At 33.7% G+C, this 23,797-nt stretch overlaps 1 protein-coding gene across 1 annotated transcript in view; it reads right to left on the minus strand.

Moving 5' to 3' along the window:
- Pcdh15 (protocadherin related 15) overlaps nt 1–22,647 on the minus strand; it is a 1,472,709-nt gene extending 1,450,062 nt beyond the window's left edge. The window contains exon 1 of the mRNA XM_063239513.1: nt 21,789–22,647. The gene's annotated coding sequence lies outside the window, so the exon portion shown is untranslated. The remainder of the gene's footprint in view (nt 1–21,788) is intronic.
- Between the last annotated feature and the right edge of the window lie 1,150 nt (nt 22,648–23,797).

Consider the following 23,797-nt stretch of genomic DNA (forward strand, 5'->3'; position numbering starts at 1 on the left):
CTAAGATAGAAAGAAATTTACTCTGTAGCTCTGGAAATAAGGGAGAGTGCATATTTAACATATTATAGGAAAATGTACTGCTTTAGTTTTTCTTGACAGAATGGAAGTACTCTGTAGTCACTTGCTGATCATTGAAGAAGAAAATTCTAACATTGCTTTAAATTGAAAGGCCGTATAAGAAATTTCAGCAAAACAGTGGAAACTACTGAGCAAGATTAAGCAAATGACTACCCAAAAGTCCTTATTTGATACCTAGATTCCATTACATAACAGAGTTAGCACAATCTAGATATTTATTCACTGGGTTGCCATTCGGATACCAACAACAGACAGTTCACTCGGTGGCTAATTTTAGGAATATATTTAGTATTCATTGAAAGAAACACATACACATCAGATGCTAGACATGAAGATGACACAAATATTTTTAGACAGTGAGTCCTAAATGTAAAACCATGTGTTGGAAGTCTGGAACTGGCAAACACCTTTCTTCTTTTTTTGTCAAGTTCATATCATTCCTATAATTGCCTTAACTTACATAATATAAACACAAAAACTGAGCCAATTTACTAGAAAATATGTATCCACTTATAGATAGTACTAATCACATTCTCTTTAGAAGGAAATGTTTATATATATGTGTGTATATATAATTGTTAAAATGGTTGCATTCAATTCACAGATTTATCAATTTTTTATTTTCTTTTGGGTAGAATGATAATGTATGTTCTATTCTTGAGTTGCCTTATACCAAATATATAAAAAAATTAAAGTTTTGTACTGAAGTTAAACTCCAAGAAAATAAAAGACAAAATTAAACTATAAAGTAAAATATATATTAAACATTTCAACTATGGAAAACATTAAGATATTTCAGAAATCCTAAAGTGTAGGACATAATTCCAATGGAAAAACTAGTAATTGCTGCAAATAATAATTTGTACACATAAAAATTATGCAAGTGTGGCTTCAGGAAGTTGAGAAGATCAATGTAGTCAATATTTTCAATGTTACAAAAATTACAATTGCAAACAATTTCTTATTTAGTAAACTCTTTATTAAATATTACACATGTCCCACTAAATTATACTGTGTCAAAAGAGAATTTTTAGTATGGATGATGAATGTACCTGCGTCACAGTCAATGTTAATTTTTAATATTTAAATATTTAATATTTAAATATTTAATATTATTTGTTTTAGGAGTTTGAGATGTGTGCTCCATCCTTAGATAGATAATGTAACTAGAAAGGTTGTTTGCAGGATTTAACTGAGATAGTGTGGATGTTAGAGAAAAATATGCACGCACATCATAATACTAGCCTCGAAAGCTTGCTTCAAGTTACAATAGTGAGTTCAAGATCTGTTGCAAATGGGCTAACTCACTTAATAAAACTGTCCCGGCGACGGCGTTATCATATGTATCATCCATGGGTTATTGAATTTTAGTCACTTAAAATTCACTGAGATATGTTGAACATAAAAATTATACAAATGTAATTTTGTACGCTATGGTTTCTTCTATCTCCTTTGAAATTTAACTGTTAATCATGATTATAAAAGTTGATTGTGGTGACACGTGTCTGTAATCCTTGCACTTGAAAGGCTGAAGGAGTATAGCCATGAGTCCGAGGTCAGTATTGGCTAGATAGTGAGTTCAAAACCAACCTGAACTACATAATCAAACCATGCCTCATAAAATCATATAAAATGTAGAAGATCTCCAAAGTACTTATTTTTTGTAGGGTGGTGGTATAGGAGATCAAACCTAGGACCTCACACATGCTAAACCATGGCTTCAATTCCAGACCTTCCTTTCCTTTCAATTCTCTTAAAATGATCTGGATAACCTATAAAATGTTAATCTACATGGTAAATAAAATCGTATTTGTCATTTTTCTACTTCTTTTTAAGTCATACCCTCATTAGCCAATTTTGTGTGATCAAAATGCCATCAATTTAAAGTTTTGCACATTAAGGCAACACGTTTACACTTGGCTTTGTAATAAAAGACTAAAACGGTTGTCCTCCAAGTAAGCTGAATATTAAAAAATAACCTGGGAAATGTTTTAAGCATCTAATGATCAGGTGACATCAGAGACTAATCCTTGCTGAATCTCTGGTCCTAAAGGCATCAGTATAGGCAAGAACAGAGCATAGTTTGTAAGAAAGGATACATTCTAATCTTCTAAAGCACAGTGATGTAAGTGCTGTTCATAACAGTCATAGTATTTTGAGAATGATCAGAAGGGACGAAGAGCTCAAAGCTCCAAACAGATAAACAGATAAAGAAGAGATGCTAATTACTCCGATTTGATCAATTCAGGTTTTATCCATGTGGGGGAATACCACATCATACACATTAAGTATGTTCACTCATATTTTGTTAATCAAAACTTTAAAATCAATATATAATGAATGAAATTCCTAACAATGCTGAGCTGATCATCACACATTGTATAAATGCACTGAATCATCACATTATACCCCATAAATTAGAAAAACTTAAATATAAGCTTTATGCAAATAACTTAAATTCAATAAAAAATTGACTTCATACTTAGGTCTATTACATCTTAGTGCCAAGTCATGATGTCTCTTTCAGAAGTAGAAAATTCATCCCAGATTGGACAACATGAAAGAACCTTAAAATGTAGGTATTTGTATCTGAAGATTCCTATAAATATTAGAGTGAACTAAAGGTCATCCTTCTTTTAACTACTTGGAAAATAAGTTTAAAATTTTTCAAACTCATTTCAGAAATTTTTAACTCTGTTTTAGATAGAATAATATTTTTTCTGTGAAATAAACAACCTCACCAATTTTTCTCCAATTAAATAATTCTAAAATAATCTATTACTTATATAATAGATTTTAAAAAGTACCTCAGTTACATAACTAACAGAAATCAGGGATGGAGTTATAAGTACATACACAAAAAGTGAAAAGGTTTAACAACGGATACTTTTAACTCATAGTCAAAACTTACTCTATAATTATTTTATGTGGCAGTGATTAGAGTGTGTGATTGTAACAATGTGGCTCAGTTTTTGTTAATTATACCATCACGTAGGTTCAAAAATCATAGTAAAGTTTAAAAAAATAAAAACATCAAAAGTTTTTTTTAAATTTTGGTAATTTTTTTGAGATCTTAAACCTACCAAGTTTACTTAACTTGACCTTATGGTGTTTTGTTGTTGTTCACCTGTTTAATGAAGTGCAAAGCAGTATGCTGAGAAATATCTAAGGAGGCATAGGTATGACACTGAATAACAGGTCCTGCTATACTTCAGAGAAATCATGAAGTATTTCAAGTAATCATTAAGTTTTATCTTTGCTCTATTATGGTTTGTTAATAATGAGAAGCATCTTTTAACATCTTTCATTTTTTGCAAATGTAAGGTAGAGAAAATATGATATAGGTAGTATATATGACAAGATAGTATAAAATACAATATGGGACAGAAAATTACAAAGTTATAAGTTTATTTAATTAAGATACATTTAGGGTTAATATTATTTTGCTTCACCATTTACTTTGCTAAAGAGGTTTTTAATAAATTATGATTTTAAAATTTTGATTTGTAAAGGAAAGCATGACAATAAAATTACATTAAATACATAAAATTATTTAAATACAATAAGTCAAACAAAGGAACAAAAACCCTTAAAATTATGTGGAATGGGGCTATTGCAGATTATAGCTAGATGTCCATGCCACAGCCACCTGTTCTCAACAGATGGCAATTTGAGGAGGTGATTGGATGACAGGGATGCAGATCTCATGTTTGGATTAGTCTATAGTTGAGTTTTTAAACAAATGTGACTTGTGAGTCACTGAAGCCTGGCACAGGAGAGTACATCTCCCTGCTGTAACACTTGATCACTCTCTGTTTTCTAATTATCATGTCCCTCTGCCCGGCTGCCCTGCCTTTAGTCAGCTGACTACAAACTATGAGCCAAAACAATCCTTTCATTTTTAGAGTTGTGGATGTTGGGTGTTGTGTTCTCAATGACAAAAAAGTACTAAAATAGGGACAAAATAATTCCCAAGATCATGATAATACATATTTCTGAAGATATAGTTTGTACATCAAAGACACAGGCAGGAAAACAAAAATAGACTAGCAGGAATACATCAAAATAATAATCTCAAAAGCAAAGAAAACAACAGAGTGAACAGGCAACACAAGGAATGGAAAAAAATGTGTACAAAGTACATATTCAGTAAGGGAATATTTCCAAAATATGTAAGTATTCCAACTATTCAATAGCAGAAGAAATAGCTAGTCACCCAATTAAAACAGGATAACTGCTTGAATGCCATTCAATTAGTGAAGAGCTATATGGAATGTAATTGGTGCCACTAATAATCAAAGAAAATACTCTGAAATGACTGAGATGTTAATTAAGTGGATTAAAATACCAATGGCTACAAAGATACATGAAATCACACAGACAAAATTATAATCTGGTAAGAACAATTGCACAGTTCACAGAAACGAAACAGCAATTATCAATAATTTTAATGCAATATAGGTATTGTAAAATGATGTAGAGGAAAATGAGAGGGAAGAAGGGAAGGAATACAAGGAAGGGAAGGAAAGAGGAAGGAACAGACCCTAAGAGAACTAGATGTGAACTACGCCTGGGAGTGGAGACAAAGTTTCCTTTCTCCCCATCTTTCATTTGGTACTTAATAAATCACTTTCATGAATGCATTTTAAAGTATGAGATATATATGCTCTTTCAGTGTTTGGAAAACTTGGCTATTTCAAAATGCAAAAACTGAAGTCTAACTTAATTGTGAAAAGCTACAATTCTATATACAAATACGGTATGGAAGAGATAGCACTATTTTAAATGATTATAACCAAGCAACATTTATGGCGCCATGCCCTGTGCCAGATGACAAGAGATGTGGAATATAGCAATTTCTTCAGCACTACAAGCAGTGTGAAAACGGGCATGCATTATGCTTCCAAATTCTGGTCCTTATTTCCCCAACTAGATGTAGTCATAGCTCCTGTAACATTCTCATGACATTTATATTAATCATGTGATGAGGGATACAGAAAAGTCGTGCTGTCTCCACATTTGAATTAGGGACTGCAAAAATCACAGCCACTGCTGACAAGTTTGACACTTTGTCTTTGTCTCCAAACTAACATCAAAAGGAAAAGCATCTTCTACTAGATGCTGTGTATTCTCATCAAATATTCAAGGTAAACATACACTGTTCATAACAAGGTATATGTAAGTGTGTATGTATGGAAAATCTCAAAAGCACTTAATTGTACTGTATCCAAAGATGACAACAAAAAAATAATTCAGAAGTTAAGCTAACAAGCTAACACTTTACACTATAAGTAATTTTGCTATTTAATACAGAGTTTTCTTGAGCAGAAGTGCTCTTAAAAACATTGCTCTGTAAAAATAAAATTTAGGAAATAAACACTAGATTATATATTGTTAACTGTATTACAAAAGCAAATAGAAATGCCTCTGTAATCAATACTTAATCAGTTACCCTGAGGAGTAAAAAAAATCAAACTATACTTAAGTAATAGGCAAAAAACAACAATGTGCCCTTCAAAAAAAGTATATTTTATATTAAAGATTTCTATGTGTTATGATTTTATCTTTAAGACCAATGGTAGAGAAATTCTAATTAAAAATATTCCTTGAAGATTTTAGGTCTAAAATCTGGTAAACCAGTCACTATCAGAGACTGGTTAGAAGTAAAAGAAAGGCAGTTCAAATTTGTTTAGTAAAACCATGATTCCATACTAACTGTAATTTATGCAGAAGGGGGTCATTACACTTGTTCTTTTTAAAAGGAAACTTCTTAATTGGAACTAAATCATTCATTATTCACTGTGATACAGGCTTTAGACCCTTTGGTTCCATGTGATTATTCACATCCTTAGCTAACAGAAAGGAGAAAAAGCTACTCTAATGACTTAGTTTGGCTTTGATTCACTGTTTTTTCTATCACATTTTAAATTTCAATATGGGATACAGGAAGTGCTAAGGCAGGAGAAAATAGCATTTTGGAAGATGGTAAAGGATAAGTGCAAGTCATTTCAAGTTGTTGAGACGTTCGTTAAATATGGAAAGATACTTTGAAATCCAACAATCTCATGAAGTGCTAAGATATTTTGTTGTTGTATTTATTTAAGAGTTTAAAAGGTTCTGTTCACAATCCAGCAGTCAACCTTCTACAAAGTGTGATTAGATATTTACTTTGATGATGCTTGCTGAAGACTCAATTATGTCACCAGATTCAAACACACATGCCACCAAAATGTCTAATGATCTGAGTGTCTGTGGGCTACCAACAACCCACATAGTAAACAATTTGCCAGAATTGTGTCACTGTCACAGTGTGTCCTATTTGCATAGTGGTCTAATGCATCTAAATTCAATAAAGACTGTTAGCTAAGAGGAGTGAAATCACACGTAAACGTGACATGCAAGTTACAAGAGAACATATTGTTACAATACATATTTAGAAAATCAAAGTATGTCTGTGTCTGACAGAATATATGAGATTATTTAAATTAGGTTTTTCAAGTTAAAAAATTGGAATTGAGATAAAGTGTAAACAACTAATAAATGACAAAGGTAACTACCAATATTAGTGTGACAATGCTTTCTGGGATATAATCCAAAAAGTACACTCACTATGAAGATTAAACTCGCTAAATGGGATTATATCAAACTTAAAGTCTGTTCAGCAAAGAAAATGAGAGAGGAAAGAGACAACTCCTAGTCTGGGAACATACATTTGCAAATGATATATCTGTTAAAGGTTTGATAGCTAAAATATGTAAGCAACTAAAGCAATTCCATAACAAAAAAATAAGTACTACAACCCAATTAAAAATAGGCAAAAGACATGGATAGTTATATCTTAAAGAAGAAATACAAATAGCCAACAGGTATGTGGAAAAAGTTTAGCATCGTCAATCATTAGAGAAATGCAAGTTAAAACCACAATGAGATATTACTTCACATGTGTAAGGGTGGTTCTTATCAAAAGGATGAAAGGTAATGGTTGGCCCGTATGTGAAAAACTGACTTTTGTAAACTGTGTCTAGTTTAACTTATTAGTAATATTTTGGAAAACACTAGGAATTATTTTGAAAACGCTAAAAAAAGAATCACTGTAAGAGCCAGTTATCTCACTTCTAGTTATTTAGCCAAAGGAATCAATATCAGTACTGTTCAGCAATAACTGGACCTTTTTGTTCATTGTGATATTATTCAAAATAGCGAAAAGATGGAAAAACCCTAAGTGCCCACCATTGAACACATGGAGAAAGAAAATGTGGCATAAACACAAAGGGACATTATGCAGTCAAAAAAGAAAATTCTACCATTTGTAGCAACTCAAATTTAGACAGTATTACGGTAAGTGAAATCTAAGCATACAAAAGAAAATCCCCCAGTTGAGAGATAATAAGAGAGGGCATATTTTAGGGATAAAATAAACAGTTCAGTTAAGAGTAGGAATAATTTCTAGGTATCTATTGCTTTGAAATTATGAATGTAGCCTAAGTATAGTTGCTCATGTCTGTAATTCCAGTACTCAGGGAGCTGAAGCAGGAGGATGCTCATGAGTTTGAAGCCAACATGGACTACACAGTTAGTTCAAGGCCAGTGGGAACTACATGGCAAGATGCTGCCTCAAGGAGAGATAGGGAGAGAGAGAGAGAGAGAGAGAGAGAGAGAGAGAGAGAGAGAGAGAGACAGAGGGAGAGAGAGACAGAGACAGAGAAAGGAGAGAGGAAAAGAAAGAGTATACTTGATAATTACTATGCACTATAAATTACAAAATTGTAAGAGTAGACTTTAAAAGGTCTCAACAAAATATTTTTACATATACATTAATCATATATATATATATATATATATATATATATATATACATATGTACTATCATGACATCCCATAGCACCAAATAAATATACAGAATGATTATCAATTGAACTGTTTCTTAAGAGTTGGACTTGAGGCTAGAATGCAATGTTCTTAATTTATACACTTTTATTTTCTTTCTAAAATATCAACATTGCTTCCTGGAATTTAAAATTAAACATGAGATATGAAAAGGACACATTATAAAACATAAAAATTTAGATAATGCAACATGTAATGCCATTTTCATACACAGATGTATAAGTTCCTACTTAAAGAGTAAAACTAGATATTTAAGAAGAGCCTTATACTTGTCTTCAACAATCTTAAATTTCCATGACTAACCTAAAAAGCTTTGAAACACAGAACTTGACTCAAATCTGTGTTGTAATCAGGAAACCAAAATCTCTCAAACTAGCAAAAAAAAAGCATATATTTTAGTCTGTACTATATACAGACAGTCAATGTCAAAATTCTTATAAAAGAAGTCAGAAACACTGAGATCTCATCACAGCATTTCTAACCCATGTCTTTGCAATGATGGAATAATTCACTTGCATGCTTTTAAAGGCTGTTCATTCTTAAGGCTTGAATGTTATACAAACTGGCTGCTAAATGAGGACTTTTATATAGTATGTACAGTATTCAGAACAGAGAAATGATCAAAGGAAACTCAAACTTGATGACTTTGATTTTATTTGCATAACTCTTACCTACAGAATTGTAATGAGTAACAGAACATAAAGCTACAGTACTGTATTATACAGTACAACTGGAAAATCAACATCGAGGCTCCATAAACAACATGCACAAAACTTTATAGAATAACAGCAAGAAAGATGGATAGCAAGTTCAAACAGCGCACCTTGGTTATAGTAAGATTAGTGGTTAAACAGATAGTTTGTTCAACAAGTAATACCTGCATTTGCACTGTGCCTATATGATTCTGTAAAAGTCAAACATCCACACTTTACGCATTGAAACAATCACCTAAATTACATTACTAAATAAAGTACAGAATGGTTCTCTCAAGTTCTAAAGAGTACTCACTTTCTATTGGAAAAGTAGAGAGTCTCCAACATACAATGCTTATTCTACATCCTATGTCAGGATTCTATTAAACGTCTTTGTTTCTATCCTTTGAGTCATCAATTGCCACATCCAGCATAGCTCTCAAAGTTCCCAGGGGAAGGAGGGAAAGAGAACAGGGGAATAAAGATAAGAGACAACACATGCTTTGACTTGTATTGTTATGTTGTTATTTGTCCTCTTTTATCTCAATCTCTCCCTTATTCATTAAAAAATATTGTTATTTTTTATGATTTTTAAGTAAGGGGAAGAATTTTAAAAAATAGCAGGATATATAATAGTAACTTTTTGATTTCCTATTAACTTGACTTGAAGTTCTATAATACTCCCACTATCTTGTTTTGACTGATTAGACTCTGTTCTGTTCTATATGATAGTATCAAGTTTGAGGGTATAGCCAACTACTTTGAAGGCAATAAGATTCACTAAGATGCCCATTCTGGTTTGACTATTATCTCCTTTGGAAGTCCTGTAATGTTTACAATGTTTAGGTTTTATTGGTCTTGTTCTCTACTGTTTTGTTCAACTTTATAATACCTAATGAGATAGACAATTCTTTTTAAGGAAGCAAGAGGCATCATGGTAACCATCGTTGATAACCTTGTTTTCTGTTTTTACATCTTGTACTATGTCTATCCTTGGTTTTGACTGACAGCTTTGTTTTGCCATATTTGACTTTATTTTCTTCCCAAAAAAAGTAATAAGAATTAAGGAGTAATAAAACCCAAAATGTGTAAATTTTGTTGTAAAAAAGAGAAGGAAAAATGCTCTAAAGGATACAAGTGCAAGTCTGGTTAGGGGTGTTAAATAGATGACCATATTAATGTTTTTGGTTGGATCATTGAACGTAACTGTTTACAGTCTCACTGTTTGAATGTCCATTTTTTATGCTTTGATACTGTGACTTGAGGAACTATCTCTAAGATGATAATGTGTAATCTATTAACTGGTGATTTTTCACTGTTTTTTTTTTTTTTCTAGTTCTGTATTACTTGTACCCTTACACCGCTTTGTTTTGTTTTTTTCTATTTTTCCTTCTTAAAAAAAAGATAAGAGACAATAGGCAGAAAGCTCAGGTCTGCGGGACCCTTCTCTCCTAATGAGAGGAAAGGACCTGCTTAACAACTTCAGTGTGTTTTTCCATATAAATTTGGCAGTTTGTTGTCCTGTGACACCCCTTTGCTTATCGAGCTGCCCCTCACACCTCCTGTTTTTAGGCTAGAACACCTTTTCTTTGGGCATTCTGTGTCCTTAGGGCATTCCTCAGATATTGCGTGCTTGGAGCTCTGCACAATGATCAAGTGACCGACCTCCAGTTCAGCTTCTCCCAACAATCAATAACTATTTTGTCTCATAAGTTCTAATCTCCTTCCACTTATGTTCTATTTGGGGCCCAAATAAAGATTTTTCAAGGTCTATTATCCACATTTTTTGAAGTGAGTTTATTCCTAGGCATTTGTGAATATTCTCCTCAGGTTGCTTGGACTCAAGAAAGGAAGCATAGATAAAAAATATAAATTAAAAACATAACATATAAACTATCTTTCTACTTTATAATATATGCCTGACTTATAATATGTGAATGTATTACTTATTTTCATATATTCAATTTTCAAGTAGGCTCTGTATTAAGCAGAATCATCTTTCTAAAAAAGTGATTTGGGGAAAACCAATTGTAATCAACAGTGGTAATATTAGGAAAGTTATTTATGTTGACGATGACAATATTCTCCATTTCTTTTTCTGATTTCCTCAATAAGCTCAGAACCTGCAGCTAAACTAAGAATCTTGAGTACGTCTGTAAAACTTCTTTAAGTCACTCAACTTATTCTTTTCCCTCTAATAGTCTTATCCGTACAGCTCAAAACAGAAAAGACATGTACCACTCATAGGGTGAATGTTTATGAAACTTCAACTACTAAGTAAGTGTTCGGTTCTTTAATGATGTAAATGGCAGGTAAACAGATATTTTATATATTTCTGTTCCAATAGGGTAGGCAAAAATACAACAAAGAATAATACTTTTAACATCTTAATTTAAAATTTGAAATGTCTCAATCTCTGAGAATACATTACCTAAAGAAGGAATGCTCATTTTCCCAACTCACCGCTAAAATAGAGACCAGCAGAGAAATCCATGCTTTCTGTACATTGTAATGAACTCAAATATAACAGTATACATTAACTTTGTAAGCGCTCTTTCGGTTTCACAGTAACACATAAAAACATTTATCATACTAGAAAGCATACCAAGTAGCTCTCTAGATTCTTGCTTGATGTGAAAGAATTTGTTCCACTACTTTAAAAGCATGGCTAATAAAGCAAGATTTAGAAATATTTATGTTGAACAGTTTTATTCTAATACTGTATTATTTAACAAAGTGACCTTTAATAAAATAATTCAAGCTATCCTTTATTCTGAAAGTTATTGCCACCTAAAATGTCAACATAATTTTAAGTAGCACATTCTGATAAGAATTTCAAGAAAAATATTTTCTACTGATATTAAATGTTTGACAATGCAATTCTTAGAGTAATCTGATTACTGTTCATGCATCAATAACACCAAACAATATGTAAATAAAGTACTTGATTTACTCTAAGAACCAGCCAAGATAAATTCTATAGATTTTTCTTAAGTTTGTCAAATTATTAAATAAAATGTGTGTATTAATCATACTAGTGTTAGTATAATGATCAGCATTTTGGTGGTAGCATGGTGATATTGTATCCTGTATACCAACTAATTAAAATAAAAAAGATGTCATTTAAATAGTAGTAAACTATCAAAGTAGTATGAAATAATTACCAATTTGTAAGAAGCCTTCAATATTAATTTGGAGCTGTAACACAATCATTTAAAGTTTTCAATAAATGATTACTAGATAATTGTTTATTTGGAAATCTATTAAAAGTAAGATGTTTTTTAAAATTTTTGAAATTTAATTAACTCTGATGACATTAATTTAACAAAAACCTTAAAAATAGAAGAATGGGAATATTCAAATGACCATTTGGCGAAAACGCTTTCTTATGCAAATAACTTAAGATAGAAATTACAGTTGGGCGAGGGAGACAGTTCAGCAGCACAGCATCTGTCTGGCAAGCATTTGGTCACTAGTTTGATTACTGGTATAAAAAAATTACAGCTGGAAATATTAATATGTTTTACATAAACATTCAAACAGTAAGCCCATGTATCCAATTATATGATTAGAAATTGAATTAAAGATGCTAGATTATGAAAGTAGGAGTAAACAATAAAAATCAGTTACTTTTAGGAAAAATAAAAAATGAATAAAATCATTTAAATTGGAAATATGTTAATGAAAATTGTCATATTTTTCAAAATCAATCTCACTTTTCTAATCACACATTGTATAACAGTAATAAGATGTTAAAATATGTTACTGATTGCAGGTAACTTCCTCTTTCTGTGTAGAGTATAACACATAATTTTCTACCACTAAAAATATTCCATTAAAAAGTAATTAAGGATATACATAAACATATACAATATTTCTGAAAGCAATATTTATAATATTGCAAAATGTACGCCATTTTAAAGTAGGAGTCCCATGATGAAGTTAAGATAACTCATAAATACAATCTGAAGTCAGCACACTTTATGTGAAAAAATAGATTTTATGTTACATGTGGATAACAGGCAGAAACTTATTCTACTGCTATACTGCTTTTGAATCATCCACACTTTCAAGAGAAACAAGAAATTCAGCTTTTTAAATAAAAATCTTTGGATAACAAATAGTGACAAGTATGAACTTTTAATAATTTATGCACAGAAAAAACAAACATTCATAATTCTAATTCAATCTGTACTAGGTTGTAACATTAGACATACAAATAGAACCCCAAAATAAAGGTAAAGCCACTGAGCATTAGAAAAATACTGTCATATATTCCTAATAAGTAAAAAAAAAAAAAGTATGTTGTATTTAAATACAAAGGAAGTAGACAAAGATACAAGCAACAAAATTTAACTATAATTATATTCAGAGGGAGGCTTAATGGCATTTCTTATTTTTCAATTTTTCATTTTGTATGTATTTTATTGAAATAGAAAAATGGTGTAAGTTCATAAGTGGCTTTGCAACATAAAATTTAACTTGAGCTATTTTTGTTAAAACTTATATTAGAATAAAGAAAACCAACTTGAACATCAATCAATCAGAAAAAAAACAAAAACTCACAATTGCCTTACTAAGGGTGTTCCAATGAGATAGTCCAAATAAGGCAAGTGCACACCTGGAACTAAGTGCATCTTTTTTTTTAATACTATCAGCAAATTTGTATTATAGAAGCCTACTAGGTAATCTAAGTAGACCTTCTGAACCACCTCTAGTTTGGAGCTGCCCAGTTCTTGAATAGACATTGGACTGAATTGCAGTCCTAATATTCCTGGGTCTTCAGCTTGCAGCAGAACATCCTAAGAAATCATGTCTTCCATAATCACAAGTCGATTTCCATAATAAATTTCCTCTTGAACATCTCTATCTCTCTGTGCATCATAACAATTCTGTTTCTCTGGAGAACTCCTTACTGATTCAGTGTGCACTAGGAGGAGAGGAGCTGGAAAATAAATTACTAATTGGTGAACAGAACTAATTGAAATATATTCCATAAATATCATAGTCTGAGATATATCTCCCATTCTTTCTCTTTCAGCGAGTGGTGATTTGCTTAGTTTCCTGACCCTGTTTCACATTATACATGTAGCAAAGCAAATCAACTTGCGTAAGTTCAAAAGCAAGAGTATAACAAGACTACATATAGAAATTTAACAGGATACTTATAGGAATAACATGTCTCTTACAAAAATTAATGTTTGTTAATATGTAATCTTCACCACAATTATTGTAAACAATAAAAGATTCCGAAATATTACATGTTGTGCTCATGAAAGGCTAATAATATTGTTCATATATTTTGTTGCTGAAAAACTACTCTGAAGCAAATGACTAAATCAGTAGATCAAGGAGCAGTAGCAGAATTGTGTTACTAAAAATTCCACTTGGCTGGAACATGATAGCTGACACAGTCTGAAGATTCCCTTACAGGAAAATCAACCATACCTACACGCTCAAACAATTGGTTCATACATGCACAGAGAAACAGTATTGATTCTACGTTGTTTTAGAATAAAATAATAACTTCTCCAGTGCCTTTCTAATTCTTATTCTCCTAATTATCTGTTAGATTATGATCATTTAAGTTGAGAGACTCTGATTACATTACACCTGTCAGTGCAGAGTGGCACTGAGTAAGACACTTTAACTACAATTGTAAAGATAAAGACAGCAAAAGAGACACAGTTTTCATACCAATGAGTTTTTAGAACTAAACACAATGTTAAGAGCATATTTTCCACCTGAAGTTTTAAGTTAGTTTTACTCTAACTTTTAATGGATGCTACTGAATACTAAAGGACCGTGAAGGGGACTGGTTTGGAAAATGAATGAAGAATACCATATAATTTCTATAAGTGCAATTCTAATGAAATCAGGATAGAAAGCGCAGTCCTTCTAACAAGAAATACAATTATCACTACTAATTGTGCTTTTATTTTGGGTAGGTTTCAACAAGCACTAAGACATAAAATAAATAAAATTTCAGAAGAAATACAGCTTGTTTTTATTCATTGCCGTGCTAGATCTTTGTTGTTGCTGTTAATCTTCTTAATAGTAACTATTCAAACCAAAGAAACGCTGAACAGCAGCAAACTGTCTTACTTTGGTTAATTTGTTCTGATTCATTTTCTATTGAACTAGCCATGCATCAGGGAAGTTCACTTAAGTAAAAATTTCTAATATCCTCTCATAGAATTTGTTTAATTTTGTGTGGATATATTAATGTTGGAATATTAAACATTCCAAACTTGTCTTAGTAGAAAAAAATAAATGAACAATTTCCACTGGGGAGAGGGAGAGCATTTTGATTGCATGAGATCTTTATACACACATCAAACTATCAAGAATTCATATTGATATTATTTTTTCCTACTGCTGTTCAGCTAAACAGTTACTCAAAATATTTTTCTTCAAAGAGCCTGAACTCTGTGTCAAGCACTTTTCATAAGCATTGTACTTGAATTTGCTCATGAAAATCTGAAACCAAAAACCAGAAACTCTTAAGAAACATATGAGTACAGGGAAACTAGACATTGGAGCTTAAAAGCCCAGCTTCTGACTTAATATCATGAAATGTTGTGTACTGACCTAAAATATCATAAGAGAGGTCTATCCATTAGGGGCCATATTGTAAAGAACATTGTTTTCCATTCAATATTCCAGTCTAAATGAATACACATAAAGATAATATGCATAAACGTCACAATTGAAACAGGGAAAACTACCACACTTCAAAAACTAGACAGGTACTCAACACACTTGGAGATTAAGTTAAAATAAAAGATTTTTACATGTACAAACAATAAAGATGGGGTACTCTGTTAACATTGTACAGAAAAATTGTACCATGGGTAGGAGAGAGACACTCTCATATATGTTGATGTATTAAACCCAATATTTCATGTGACTGAGATGCTAAGAAAGTAGAGATTTTTTCTGCATTGAAGAAAACATAGACATAAGATAGTAGCACAATTTACTTTTGAGAATATGAAATAAAAACTTGAAAGTTAAGGTATTTTTTTTTCACCGTATATGTGACAATTTAATCAGAATAGAAAGCTCTCAGAGAAGATTTGGTTCTGGCAAAAGCAATCGTATATTGCTAAAGTTGACTTTCTTAAGGCCAACCCAAATTCCTATAATTATGTTTCTTGTTGTTTGTTTAAAATATCATCATGAGCACATAGACTATCTTAATCAAGAATATTGTATATACATCCTTGATTTGAATCCATAGTCCATGTTCTACTGAGTTGATCATACAAGTCTTACATTTAATTCCTAAAAATACAAAATACAAGTTTTCAAATAAAGATATTTTACAGGATACATGTAAACCCTTCATCAAAATAGGAAATTCTTAAATTGTCAATCTCTTCCTGACTTGGCAACTTTGGACAAAATTTCAAGTTTTCTGAAAATATATTTCATATCTATAAACTTGGGAAATAATAAGACTTTAGGAAGGTACAGGGTTAAATGAGTTAATAAATGTAATGTATCTGAGGTAATTATTAGTTTATATAACTACTATATAATCATTTATTATCTTATCCATTATGTCTAAATTTTCCAGACTAGCCATTTGGTTATTTTACACAAGTAAATTTATTGCCAGCATTTAAAATTCCTAAAATACAGAAACACAAAAACCTTTCCAGATGAATTAATAAAACTTATTATAATATATATATATATAGAATATATATTATTTTATTATACAGTAAAGTCACATTTTTTTTTGTTTTACAGCTTATTACAGTGTTTTTATCAGACTATTATTAATTAATCAATCAATTTTTATCTATAGAATGGAGTCTCTTTCCAAAATTTAATTTCTATATCTTTAATGTTTATTTTCCAATTTTGAGGATGGATAGGCAATCATTGAGCATTATTTTACTCTTTTGTAAAATATACCAAACTAGGAAGAAAAAAGCATATAGTTTAAAACTTCTGTAAATTTGTGGTCTTGATGATTGCTGTGAGCTTGTGCTCACAGAAGTATAAAACTATGAAACCTGGAAATGAACATGAAACACTTGCAAACCCCCAAAATAATATTTTAAAGGTCCTTCCTCAAATTCCAAATCACACAAAGTCATATACACTGTGAAATGCATGGCATATGCTTAGCTCTGAGAATGTTGGGTTGATATTCAGAATAATTCTGCCATGACATACTGGTGGCACTTTGGCATGCAATCAGAAATTATAAGACACAATCAAACATCCTATTTGGAAAACCAACAGGGTACATTTGTTGGAAAACATGGTGAATCTACATTATCAATTATGGACACATGCATAGGCAAGAGTATGCTATGCTGATTATAAAAAATAAGGATGATTTTAGGCATAAAACAATATACCTATCCATCCTTGATATTGGAAAAATTAAGTGTAAGAGTGTTTTTTCACAAGTTGTAAGATATCTTATTTAAATTATGACCCATCATAGACATTTTGCTAAATCAATAAACAAACAGATATACTTCTTGGAAGATAATCATGTTATAGTTTTAAAAATTGAAGAAGAAACAAGTACTTTTTATTAGTAAATAAAAGTTTGATCTTGCAACTTAGGCAATGATTTTCCAAACTGGCAAAAAAGAATCCAAGAAAGAAAGAAAAAAAGAGAAAAAAAGAAAGGAAGGAAGAAAGGAAGAAAGTCATCCCATACACACAGATGCCAGACACACATGACAACTCTCAAAGAAAATATGAATTGAACCCAGGACCCATCATTTTCCCTGTCTCTTGCATTTGCTCTCTTTATGTATACCCCACTCATAAACCTTAGCAAATGCAAAAACAAGAAAGGATCTATTATATGGTCTATCTTCATTTAGTATTTCTAGTCCTTATGTCTAACCATCTGTTCCCTGGATTATTTAATATGAATGATTATTCTCCTCAATCAAACCTGAGCTTCTATGTAAATTTTGTTTCCAGATTTTACATGAAATTTTTAGATAAATTGGCACTCCAAATGTGAGTTATCAAACTAGCAGACATCAATGTTGTAGAACTGCCTTTACACAGAATGGCCGTGATGTGATTGTAATACTTCTGTCTAAACTTGAATACCTTCACAAGAAATAGATGTTAAGATTTGACTTCTACTATTAGTCCTATTTTAAAAGGTGATACAATTCGGTTAAGGATATATATAATTAATATTGTTGATTTCAACATAATAGCAAATGAAGCACATGCATGAGGAACTATGAATTTCTGAATTTAGGACAGAGATGAGAATAAGTATATACAGAGTAGTTTATGCAAAGCATATTTGTGATGTGTCTAAAATTACCTTCAGAAATAATATCTTCTTTAGATTGGCTTTGGTTTATAATAGAACACAAAAAGTAGAGGAGGGCGTGAAGGGAGAAAAAGTGCCAGTGGCATTAGGTCCTCCTAGGGAGACACTGGGGGAATGTTTTTAAAAGAAGACCTTGTCACTAATGAGCAGAAAGACCTCTTAATGGATAGCAATAGTGTTGCTATGTGGGTCTGTAAGAAAGTCTATTGTTAGAGAAATTTCTGGTGTTTCCATTGATATAAAAGTAGCTCTAAGGGGTAGGTTTATTCCAAAATATTGTGCAAAACAATAGCACCACCCTGTGGAATACTCTCTCAACCCCATGGGTAGAGAGTATGTGAGATACAAGTATTTCCAGAACACCCCCCCAAAAAACTTATAGATTTTATGCACAGCAGTGCATTGAATTTGTTGTAAGTAAGGTCATGATTTTACAAAATAGCCGCTGGAACCATGGTAGGAATATGGCATGTTGAAGTTTTATGTTTCATTCGTCTCATATCAATCATAACATATGTGACTTGGTGTTAATCCAAAGCAAGGCATAACTCTCAGATTGAATTACCTGACTAGGATTAAAGCAGTTTTGTGAATTCCTTCATAGGTTTGCAACTTTCTAGGCTACAGCCACCAAAATGTCCAAAAAGATAACAGAAACCTTAAAAATAATCTTATAACTCATAATTTAAATTTATAACAAAAATAATCTTAGTACATTAATCTAGGCTATTGCTTGAGAGGATATGTTTCACTGAAGCTTGCGAGCAGTAATTTTGTATTTCAACATGCACATAGTTTAAAATACAAGGTAACCAATTCCTTGGTAGAGCATAGGGAACTAGATAAAGTTCTTTAAAGTCTATTTTACTTTTATTTGTTTGTTTTATACTTAGTTCACTATTATCTAAACTATTTAAGTAATAGAAAACTCTAAATTATTACCATTGAGAAAACATTGTATAAGAAAACAATCTTAAGTAATGAATTTAGAAATCTGATCCACAATGTAACTGAACAGCACACAGATAAAAGACTATGGTAATGAATGATCAATCTCTTTGGCTGCAAAGAGTAGAAGAAATCGAGAATTTCAAGGCAATGTCACTTTCAGAAAAAGTTCCAAAAAAGAACAATCTTGCCTGTGGGCTAGGACCTCATAAATAATTTCCTTCACTTTGGGACTACTATTATAAAGTTTCAATAGTAGAAATAAAAGGAATCAGTTATTTTGTATATTTTCATGGAACAGTTTGAACTCTTTTTGCATTAGTAAAGAAGACAAATATGTGCAATATATGAAATAAAATGGTAAGAATTCAAAACTTTATTCACTCTTCAATAAGTAGTTGGAAATCATGCTTATTTCAAGTTATCATCTAAGCAAACCCATCCATATATTGATATCTTTGTTTTTTAAAATATGTTTTGGGACCTAAGCTTCAGTAATAGTCCATTAACTCAATATTATTGATTTTCAGATATGATGCTATATAGCCAGCCTAAAGACAGAAAATATATAAATGATAGATTGATACTTGAGAACAATCACCTTCTAACGGGGCAAGAACAATTATAAGTCACCAGTGAAGGAACTAAGGAATATTTAAGTAAGTAACAAGTATTAAAGATGAGATTAAAATGCAGGTGTCACATTCCTCCTCAGAAAATAAAGTTCTTTAACATTCAACCTATAATTTTCATTGGATGATTCTTGACATAGAAAAATTGGAGTTACCCATGATGCTAAACACATACTTAGTAACAGGGCATTCATGAACCAATTTCTTTATGATGAGGGTCATAAATTGCAATTGTTATGCATCCTCAGCCATTAAAATTTGAGAAAAAAACTACTCTAAATACTGAAACTAAAGTATTTATTTGAAAATCAATAACTTCAAATGAGAGCTGTTTATTTTCTTGGGATTCTCAAGTGTTTCAAAGCATTTACCCAGTAAAGAATGTGCTCTTTAAAATAAACCTGCTCCTGCAGATCTAAGACAAGGCTGATTCTTATTAAAGGTAATTTACCTTCTACACACACACACACACACACACACACACACACAGAGCTATATTCCAGTGCTTCAAGGTTAGCTTTATTTCATGCATTTCTGTTTTAATAGCCTAGTTCTTTTTAGTGTTTAAGTTCCTCAAGGCATGACTATTTTTGCTACTTTAGTTGCATTCTATTCTCCTTATACTTTCCCTCCACTGTGTTCTCTGTAATCCCTCATCTAGCTCAGCAGAAACCCTTGACATGCTATTGATCTTTCAAATATATATATGCTTGATATATATAGATATAGATATAGATATATAGATATATAGCATACTCTTTCAATCCAGAGGAACCCAAACTCCAAGGTGCCATGTGAAAAAGATATGGAGGTAGGAAGGGAGGGTGAGAGAGACACAAAGTGAGACTCCAGATTCCACTAACTGAAGTTTGTGGGAAGATTCTCCCTAGAGGGGAAATGGTTCCGTTTAATGAGGTCATTCCTGGGATCATGCCTCCCTGCTCTTTACAGGGCATATTGAAATCCACAGCACACATTTGTAAAGTAGCAGGTAAATTCATGCAACCTTATTCTATTCATAAAAATGAGATTGGAAATGAAATGTAACAGCAGCCTTTCTGTGGAACCAAGTATTGCAAGCTCAGAATACTAACTGGTTCATTTATTTTACTGATTATCATATGTAGCTATGAAATTCCAAGCACTAATTATCAATAAGCCAACCTCCTGAAGTTAACTTGCCTAACTCTACATCCATATGCTTGTCATTTAAGTTTCAATATTGATGTTGAAAATTTTCCCAGAGTTAAAAATTACCCTTTGCAAGAATACAGTAGTCACTTCCTTCACTTCATACAGTTCCCATTATTAGATCCTATATAAGTGTAGGGATCAATTACACAAATCTATACAAAATCTTCCGATGCTGATATTACATTCAAAATGTTTAGTTCAGTCTTACCCCAAATTACCACTTAACTCAAAAGCATGAAATTATTTGAACAGATATTTCAATTAAAAAAAAAAAAACGCTTCCTGGCAAGGCTGGGAGCAACAAAGACTTCTATCAATCAAACCTGCACATTGTAACTGTCCCATTCTCTCTACAGTCCTTGTGTTGGTCTGCTAATGGACAAGAGGAAGGAAAGGAGGAGAAAGAAAAGAGGAGAAAATAGAAGAGGGAGGAGAAGAGGAGGAAGAGGAGGAGAGGAGAGGAGGAGGAGGAAGAGGAGGAAGAAACGGGGGGGGAGGAACTACACTAGTATTCCATATTTTAAAATTGAAGAGGAAAACACGTCCACTTTCCTTTTATACAATGGAACAAGCCAAGTCTCTATTCACTGTATCTGGACCTTAAGAAAACTTGCATTGGGAAAACTTTTGGGGGACAATGAGGATGATTTCTGATCTGTTGCTGATGATGCACATGGCACATTTATTTCCCATAATTCTTGCGCACAGGAAACACATTCTCTAAGAAACTGAATAAAATTAAGTTGAACATTCTCAAAATCTGCAAGGTATCAACTTCGCGGGGAAGCTCACGCGCCCCCAGCACGACCAGAAATGGTAAGAACAAGGCATTGGGGCGAAGAGCAGCGGACGCGGTCCACCTTGCGGCTGTATTGGATGTGGTTATTCCTGAGACAGAATTCGAAACGGGGGCAGGGCAGCCTGAAGACAAATGAGGGTGAAAAGACGGTTTCCTCTCCATGAAACCAGGCAGCCTTTGGGAAGGTTGGTGCAGCGCGAGAATCAGGATCCCACCCCCTTGCCTACCTCCAGGCTCCAGAGAGCACCCGCTGGCGACCTCCACCGGGCTCCTCCGCAGGAGCGGACACACAGATCCCGAGCAGCCGGGGGCTGAGGTCCCGCAGAGCGCTCCTGCCAAGCGCTTCGCTCTCCACTAGTTACCAATTGAGAAAAAGGGACCGAGACGCGCAACCAGGATGATGATTAAAATCCAGTATGCGGGCGCCAGCGTCCGTGAAGAGTCCGGGTCTTCTTCTGGCCCTTACCCAGCTCTTGCTTGGCAAAGGGTCGCCCAGGGAGTCCCCGGTAACAGTCTTTCCCTTCCCTTCTGCGCCTTCCGACCGCGCCGGTCTCCACTGCGCGCCCTGCTACCCACTCACCGCACACGGAGAAGGCCGGGCGGAGGCAGCGCGGGGAGGAGGACGGACGGATTAAAAGACACAACGCTAGGTTTTAAGGACGAGAGAGAAAAACTTTGATGTTGTAAACGCACACACAGCACTGAGAAGAAACCCAAACAAGTTGCAGGTGTGGATACACGGAGAACGCTTTCGCCAGTACAGACAAAAACCACCTGCCTCCAAATCAGGGAAAGGACGCCCTGCTCCTTCTGGGCGCACCTCGCAAGCTTTGATCTTCGAGTCCAGCGGAAAACATAGAGCAAGGGGAGTCTTGTTGGCTCACACCGGGGTGCGAGGAGCAAATGCGCCTCCCGCTGGAGAGGCAGGCGGGGACTCGGTGCGCAGAGGACAGAGACGAACGCAGCTCCGGGAAGAGAGGGGAGTCGGAGCTGTCGCCTGCAAGAGCAGAGACGCGTCTCCCTCCAGGCAAAGTGACTGCTACAAAGTCTGTTTCCTCTTGCGCAAGGAGAGACGCATTTAAAGGCCTGAACGGACGTCAGCAGCAGCAGAGCTGGCGGGGCGAGCGCCAGGTCTCCCCGCCCCACCGGTGGTAGCACACACACAGCGATCTGCTGCTAGGCTGGCGGAGAGTAGCTGACAAGGGAAAGCCAGGAGCAAGAGCTCAGGCGGCGCTGCAGAATTTCGAACCTCAAGCCCATTATCTGAGAAGGTCCAAGGGCCGCATCCTACTGTGGGTGCACTTGCCGAAACGGACAGGGCCAAGCTGCGTGGGGAAGAAAGGGGTTCAGCCACTGTGCGCGCGTGCACCTCGTACTGGGTCCCCGAGACACCGGACACGTGGCTTTAAGTAAATCCCTTTCCTCTTTGGCTCTTAAGTCACCATTCTGATCCACTGCGCTGTTAGTTCAAAATCCACCAACATACACTTTTCTTGAAGTGGATTAAAGTTTCCAATCCTGAAACTGCAATGAAGATAATAATCATTTTTCTCTTTAACGTTCACTGCTTTCCAGGACGTGTCACAATTAAGTGTTCAAATATTTCTCACCTCTTCCACCTCCAGGGTGATTTTCATAGTTAGAAGTAACTAAAGAGCTTTTACATAGGTAGTATTTTTTTTTAAAGTAATGGGAATGACATTTTTTTAGCGGTTTGTAACAATTTCAGGGTTGATGGTGAAAAATTGAAGAGTTAATTTTTTCTTTCTGTGTGAGATGACCCATTCTACCTCTGATTTTGCATGTTTGCCAAGAGGATGATATATCAGCTGTATTTTTAAAAGCCACAGACTCAGATAAAGTAGAGTTGGGTAAATAATGCAGAAACCATATTCCCATTACTGCAGAACGTTCTTACAGGTGAACTTTGGGGAAAGGAAATAACCATCTGGGGTCACTAAGGAGGTCACCTTGAGACCTGCCCTGAAGCAACCTGTGAGTGGGAAGGCTATCTGATACTCGCACATGATTTCTCCCTTTGTACAGTTCCAGCCTCATTGACGTAGAATGTCTTTAATATACTCACACGATGCTTTTCCAAAGTGATGTAAAGACAAATTCCAGTAGATAGCAATTTCTGTATTTATTTGATTTTGTAAACCCTCTCAGAGTTCTCCCTCTAGTGGCCTTCCTGGGAAAATCTCTCTCTCTCTCTCTCTCTCTCTCTCTCTCTCTC

The sequence above is a fragment of the Cavia porcellus genome, unplaced genomic scaffold (genome assembly GCF_034190915.1).
Source record: "Cavia porcellus strain 051 isolate PalLab524CR breed Dunkin Hartley unplaced genomic scaffold, mCavPor4.1 scaffold_28, whole genome shotgun sequence".
In the NCBI taxonomy this organism is placed as follows: domain Eukaryota; kingdom Metazoa; phylum Chordata; class Mammalia; order Rodentia; family Caviidae; genus Cavia; species Cavia porcellus.